General features: G+C 35.0%; 1 protein-coding gene across 4 annotated transcripts in view; it reads left to right on the top strand.

The window, feature by feature from the left end:
* foxo (forkhead box, sub-group O) overlaps positions 1–7,500 on the top strand; it is a 347,938-nt gene that overhangs the window by 133,010 nt on the left and 207,428 nt on the right. The window lies entirely within an intron of this gene.

Genomic DNA, 7,500 nt, shown 5'->3' with positions numbered 1-7,500 from the left:
ATGTAACAAATTGTTAAAGGTATTTAAATTTACGCTCTCTCTCTCTCTCTCTCTCTCTCTCTCTCTCTCTCTCTCTCCTCTCTCTCTCTCTCTCTGCATGAGGATAATAGAAATAACATGCCTAACACTTGTCATTTGAAATAGTATTTATTACATCTTTGCTCTCTCTCTCTCTCTTCTCTCTCTCTCTCTCTCTCTCTCTCTCTCTCTCTCTCTCTCTCGTATGTTTTTTCCTTTCCCTTTTCGATGTCGTTTAATTTTACACTTGCCTTCGCTTGCAGACCTAGCTTGCGTATATACACTTTTTCCAGTATTTCAAGTATGTTATGTCTTTTTCAAGTCGAATAAAGGACAGATCCCGGAAAAAATCTCTTGGTAGTAATACGTATTTTTACATATGTATTTTTTGCGTATTGGTTTTTGAAAATACGTGAAAAAATTCGGATGGGGTGAACTGCAAACTGAATGATAACAATTTATCTTTGGGACCAACCGCTCGCCAGCGGCCCCCTCTACCCCCCGCGCTCTGAAGATGGCGTGATAGTCAGGGTTAGGGGAAGGAGAGAGAGAGAGAGAGAGAGAGAGAGAGAGAGAGAGAGAGAGAGAGAGAGAGAGAGAGACTTTATATTACAAAAGCTTTTCGTACAACTGAGAACTTGTACACCAGTGTTGACAATTAATGTATTATTTCTTCCTGTACACGATGCTTTTTTTTATATTTTTATGGAAAGAACTTATAAAAACTTGGTTGGATTGCTTCCTATGTATTTGATTTTATATATCCTCTCAACTAAACTATAAAGTTTGGTTAACGATGGCTATTTTCCACCACATTTATTATTTCTAGAGATAGCGTTCTGTTGGTCATGTTCCCATTCATTCCAATTTATTGACGTCACGAGCGCATATGACGTTATGATTACTAAAAGTTAAGTAATGTACAACATCAGTATTACCGATTTTGTGTAGGGTATGTATTCACCCCTGTCGTCGTTTATTTATTTGCTTGCGAGCAACCTTGCTAAAAAACCACTGTACTGAATTTGACCAAACTTGGCAGTCATGGTCGGTAGGACCAAGGATAAATCTGTAACATTTTGGATAAAGTAAGTCAAAGCACAAACACACAAAAGTATTTTGAAAATAACCGCAATATCAGGTCAATTACTTTTTTTTTTTTTTTTTGAACAACATTACGCAAAAGCTACCGTACCAATTTCAACGAAACTTTGAGATGTGGGGTATGATCCTAGGGCTAAGCCATTAGCTTTTGAAGATAATACATTTAAGTACAAGTACGCAGTGGAGTTAAGAGCAAAATAAGACTGCTTGGCATTGCGAAGGCATGCTCTCTACTGACTTTCCCTCTAGTATTCCATATTCATTCTTGGTTATATTTATTTATAAGCGTTCTTTAGCAACAAATTAGTAAGAAATTATTAACTATATATACCTACATGCTTACATACGTACGCATATTTTCTGGAGCATTTTTATCTTTCATAAGGGCTGGTGCTTAGACGAGGTTACTAGCCGCAAGTCTAATTTCAGAGTTCTGGATTACCTTTGTTTTCTTATTTACAAATAGCGATGAGATCCATAATTACCTAACTTGGCTGATCGAATAACCTTGCGTTAAACACGTTCATTTCAAGGTAGTTGGTACAGATTTTTTTTCTTTTTTCTTTGCTAAGAGACGCGTCAGTGAAATGCGGTGTTGATCACCGTAGGGTTATTAAGAAACCCAATTTTACTTTCCAGGCATACTTACAGTATGACGTCCGAGAGATTATTGTTTTTATTACTACCTACGCCAACGAAGTAGGTTATGTTTTCACCCCCTGTTTGTGTGTTTGTTTGTGAACTTCCGGACCACAGTTTAATCGTAGAGTAATGAAACTTGTAGGGATTAACCTTTACGTATAAAGCTGGAAATGATTGAATTTTGGAAGGTCAAGGTTACGGCCAAGCAGAATGTCCAATTCACGTAATCAGCAATAAGTTTGGACATCGTTGTCACAGAGACTTCAAATTGAGTGTATGAAAATCCTCGCCAATGTTAAGATCGAGTACAAGCTATACGGCCACAAATTTAATCGTAAAGTAATAAAACTTTCAGGGTTTTTAAACGATTATATAAAGAGCTGGAATTGATTGAGTCTGGGAAAGGAATGCTGGTTTCGAAAAATAATCTGCCGTGGCGGAAGTCTGCACTGTGCTTTTCTAGTTATTAATATTGTTATTGTTATCATTATTATTATTATTATTATTATTATTATTATTATTATTATTATTTTATATACTAAGTAGTGATAATAAAGAACGTAAAACACACTTTGATAATACCTTGGGCTAAATGCGAAAGATTTTGAACGACAGTGTTTCACTTTCTTCTTGGTCATGTACTCAATGTACTCCGTTTATGTTTACAAATACACACGCACACATACATACACACCATATATCTATGTATATATATATATATATATATATATATATATATATATATATGTATATGTGTGTGTGTATGTATGTGTGCGTGTGTATTTGTAAATATAAACTGAGTACATTGAGTACACACACACACACACACACACACATATATATATATATATATATATATATATATATATATTTATATTTATATATATATATGTGAATATATATATATATATATATGTGAATATATATATATATATATATATGATATATATATATATATATATATATATGAATATATATATATATATATATATATATATATATATATATATATATATATGAATATATATGTATATATATATATATATATATATATGAATATATATATATATATATATATATATATATATATATATATATATATATATATATATATAATATATATATATGACCTCTGTGCTGTACTGGTTCTTAACCGACCTCTATTATAATAGAGTTCTGTCCTGGGTGGGGGAGTGATATTGACTCTGACCCACATCCTTATCATCCATTGCACATCCGTTGATAACAGTGAATTTTGTGCTTGGTGGCCAATCGACTGCTGTAGTTGCAGTCAGAATTTATGTACAATTCACGAGAATTGGGAGATTAATAACTCCAAATAATAAAAAAAAAACAAAAAAAAACAGGGGAGAGTGCAACGTTGAATAAGCACGCGCGCCAAAAGGCACTCACAAAGACACGCACGCATATATATATATAATATATATATATATATATATATATATATATATATATATATATATATAAATAAAATATGTGCATGTATCTATGTATGTATGCGATAATGTCTTATAAAATAAAATTTTCAAACTTTATTTTAAACACCTGGTAATAATTTTTACAATGAAGTAATTTTCGATTCAACCCTTAAATAATACATTGCCAACCTACATTGACCGAGAGTTACCTCTGAAAAATTAAAATTTTATCGGTAATACTGGATGAAATAGCATATGAAATTCTAATGCTAAAAATTTATCATCTCTTGCTCGTAAGCTGCTTACTTCTGATGAAGATTTTTTTAATGATTCTTCTAAATGCGATTTTTTAGGAAAACTGAAAGATTATATTGGCATCAAGAACAAAGAATATTTGTGTGCTTTTGTATTTTTAATATTAGTTGAGGTTGTGTTATTGTAGAGGAGTGACCGATGTAAAGACGGAGAATTTGCATTCTCATATAGTACATTCGGCTAATTCTAACTGTTGTAATTATAATAACTTTATTTCGTTCGCTCCATCGTTAATTCATCGAATATTGGTAATCGGAGACTTCCTTCCACTTTCCTTTGTTCTTTTTAATCATTTGTTCTGTCTGATTCTTTCACTGGGCGTCTTTGTTCTTGTCTCTCGCTATTGTATCCCAGGTGGTGATGGACACTTCCCTCGACCACCCCCGCCATCCCTGTGGATTCCCCCTTCCTCCTCCCCCTCCCTTTCCCCCTCCCTTTTCTCCCTTTATTCTATCAAGAGAGATTGTGTCCGTCTGTTTGTTCGTTCGTACTGCATCTGCCTTTCACACCTGCCTTCTGCTGCTGCTCCGGCCCCCCCTCCGGGCGTAATCCCATCCTCCCCCTCCGTACCCGTCGGAAACATTTAGCGAGGGTGGGCCTTGGCTTTATATGCTTCCTCTCACACTGCCGTCATTTGCGCTTATCAGTTGTAGTAAGCATAATTATTTGCATTGTTTGTATGCAGATGCTGAATCGTCCTCTCTCCCGCACGTTTACTACACTCACATACACAGTATCACATCGTTTGTTGATTGGGTTGAAAAGGGGTACCGTAAATGAAATATTTTCCATTTACTCCGGAAATATAATGCTTGATATATATATATATATATATATATATATATATATATATATATATATATTGTGCGTAATTATGTAGTCTAAATGTTATATATACTGGAGGTGGAATTTTGTTTGATTAAAATGGTTTTTTCTTTATTTTTTAGTGAATGCAAATCACCATAATCCTCATTCATATAATGTGTGTTTTTGCGTATAGTTTTTAAAGATAACTAATACATTGATGCAGATGAGCCATAAAACTATATTTCCCTTCTGTACCTTGGACTAAAATTCATTCGTTAACTATAGTCTCCCTAAAATATAATCTTGCTCTAATGGATATACAGTATTTGACCCATGACACAATTTGCAAACTCTTTAAGGTTATTTTTTTATCACATTTACACGAATTTCTCCTGACTTTTAACTTCGTTTTCTAGTGCTTGAAGGAGCTGAATTACCAGAAGAAAACATAACCTAATTTTATTCTATTTCGGCATTTTAACCTTTCAAGACATTTTCTTCCCGGATCTCATCCTGATGACCTAGACCTAGAGATTAGGTATTGGACCCACTATTCTGAGAACAAGCAAAAGACTTTCTCTCGCAGTATGCCTAACCCCTACCTTTTCCCTTGAACTTTCTCAAGAGCCTTGGCTTCCTACGTCCACCCCCTCCCCCTCATTTCCCCCCCCCCCCTCTCCTTTTCGATCCTCCCCTCTGTCCTTTTGCCTGTTGTTGTGTTCAAGTTTCCTTCGGAGCCTTTTACCCTTTTCACACATTCCACAATGGGCCTTCCCGTTACACAGCTTTTAGCCTTGCTTCCAACTCACCCACCTACTAAAGTACCCTTTCCACAGTACCCTCAGCCCCCGCCTCCACTCCACGTCACCACCATTATCTTCATCATCATCTTCATAGGGGGAGGAGGAAAGCAGGGCTCGTTAATCAAAAGGGTAACTTTCCTGCCGTTCTTGGGTCATCCAAGTTCGTGCGGAACTTAAAGTTTCACAATCGGTTTGAAAGATTTTCTTTCTTTCATAAGTAAGAGAGTGAGTTATTATGAAGATACGCTCGATATTTGTAAGCAACTGGGTCGTATAAGTCAAGTGATAGGTTTATAGGTCCTGGGTTGTACAGCATCTTCGAATTATTCTGTTGGAAATTCCTTGTACCACTTCAACAAGTGTGATAAGAGGCTTGGGTGTATTTTGCCAAGATAATACTGAGTGATAAGGCTTACGACAGAACCCTGCTCATGGGAATATAACTTGTATTTTCATACTGATGTTGCTTGCTGTGTAGCTCTTTGGTCTTGTTTCGCAATCCACATGACTTTTGTTATTTGGTTATTAGATTGCAAGTTGAAAGAGTGGTAGACTGCGTAACACGTGCCAAAAACCCTTATCCCACTGATGTCTTATAATTAGCCATTTAAACATTGCTAGTGGATTAACAAACTCTCTTTGTATCTTTATGATCTGTAATTCTATCCTAACATCTTTTTATTGTAGTCTTGTAACCTTTCATTCCACTAAGAAGAAAGTTCTTTGTCCCCCTTTAACCACAATGCAAGTTTTCCATATTGATCGAAACATTGCATCATCTTTTGATACTTTGTTGCTTCATGAAGTTATCGTTATGGCTGTAATAAATATGGTCATCTACATGTTTGTTACTATTAATCAATTCCTTTGATCTTTAACTTGAAGATTTTGGGTGTATAAGTTTATGCAAATATCTACCTTTATTAATTTATTTAATGTAGTCTTTCTTCTCATTGATGTGTGCATAAGATAATCATATGCTGTACATTTTATTACCCCAAAATGAAAGCCAATTAGCAACATCATGATATTAAACGAAAATGATTGGTTGATCATGTAATTATTTTATTCCTCGACTATTCCTTGGTATCACCTAACTCCATGGTATGTTCTTAGTGTTTTTAGGACAATCATCGTAAATGCATCCACGATATGAATAGACATGATGATAGCCTTTGAAATAACCTTTGTGGTGCCATTGGTGATGGTTTAAATTTTCTTTTATTTTTATTTTGTCTATATATGATTGTGCATAAAGAATTTTCCTTGTACGTGAATGATAAAAATAAATTGTCGAAGTTAAAGTTATAATGGAATTTATCGCCCAACAAGTGGAAGCTTCATTGATGAGACCGAAGTTGGACAGCGTCTTTGTATTTCTTTCTTTTCTGAGCCATTGAATTAGAAGGACAAAAGAATCCTCCACTTGGTATACAGATACATAAGCTCATGTCTACATACATACACAAGGTATTGAGTGTCTTCGTATTTTTTTTTCCTGGTATTGTAAAAGGTAAACAATTTCCCTCAAGGCTTGTTTGATTAAAGGAATCTTTCAGATTATGAGGTTCCTCTAGTATTATACATCGGAATCTAATCCATGAATACAAATAAAAGCGTGCATAATGCATTTCGTTGAATTATGTATCTGTGAGAAACAGGCAGACAGACAGAGACTATGATTATATTTTAAAGTAAACGTCGTCTTGGCTTTGAATTAAGTGGAACCAATTTCTGTCCACATTAAACCCGATGGTCACTTTCCGTGATGGTGCAATGGCTGTTTGAATAAACTTTAAAAGGTGACTCCATCCGTCCGTCCCATTTATGGGGATAATATCTGCATCGTGTGCAACCAGTGACAGCCATTAAATACCCAAGACTAAAAAGGTTCCCGAGCGACGGAAATCTCTAATGATAGGCTTGAACTTCTCCTCTGTACTCGCTTGGGTATTCCTCATTTAGAAATTTTGTGGACAATGTGCTTGTATTTATTAGGGGTATTAAACTGTTTTTGAAGCTTTTAGGGTTTCATGAATATCTATTGTTACTTACAGTGTGTGTGTGTGTGTTTTTTTTTTAAGCTAGATAAAAGTAACATCCTTTTAATGATCGTAGACTAGTGAAACTAGCCCCTTACTAGCATTCCAAGGGTTTGGAGTTTGAGCTGCAGTCACTGAATAATATCATTCATTAGTGTTCATAACATTACTATCTTTGTGACCTAGGGATGAGTAATTGGGTAAAGGTTTACTTGACGAGTCATCATCAGCCATTTCTTGGCCCTCCATCTGATTTGTGTGGAGTTGGGTCTTGAATGCTTATCATATGCATATATTATCGGTCCCCAGAACATGAGAGAATGCGCAATT

This window comes from Palaemon carinicauda, chromosome 15 (genome assembly GCF_036898095.1).
Source record: "Palaemon carinicauda isolate YSFRI2023 chromosome 15, ASM3689809v2, whole genome shotgun sequence".
Classification (NCBI taxonomy): domain Eukaryota; kingdom Metazoa; phylum Arthropoda; class Malacostraca; order Decapoda; family Palaemonidae; genus Palaemon; species Palaemon carinicauda.
Note: the sequence above shows the minus strand (reverse complement) of the source record. Positions and strands in the feature narration are given on the sequence as shown.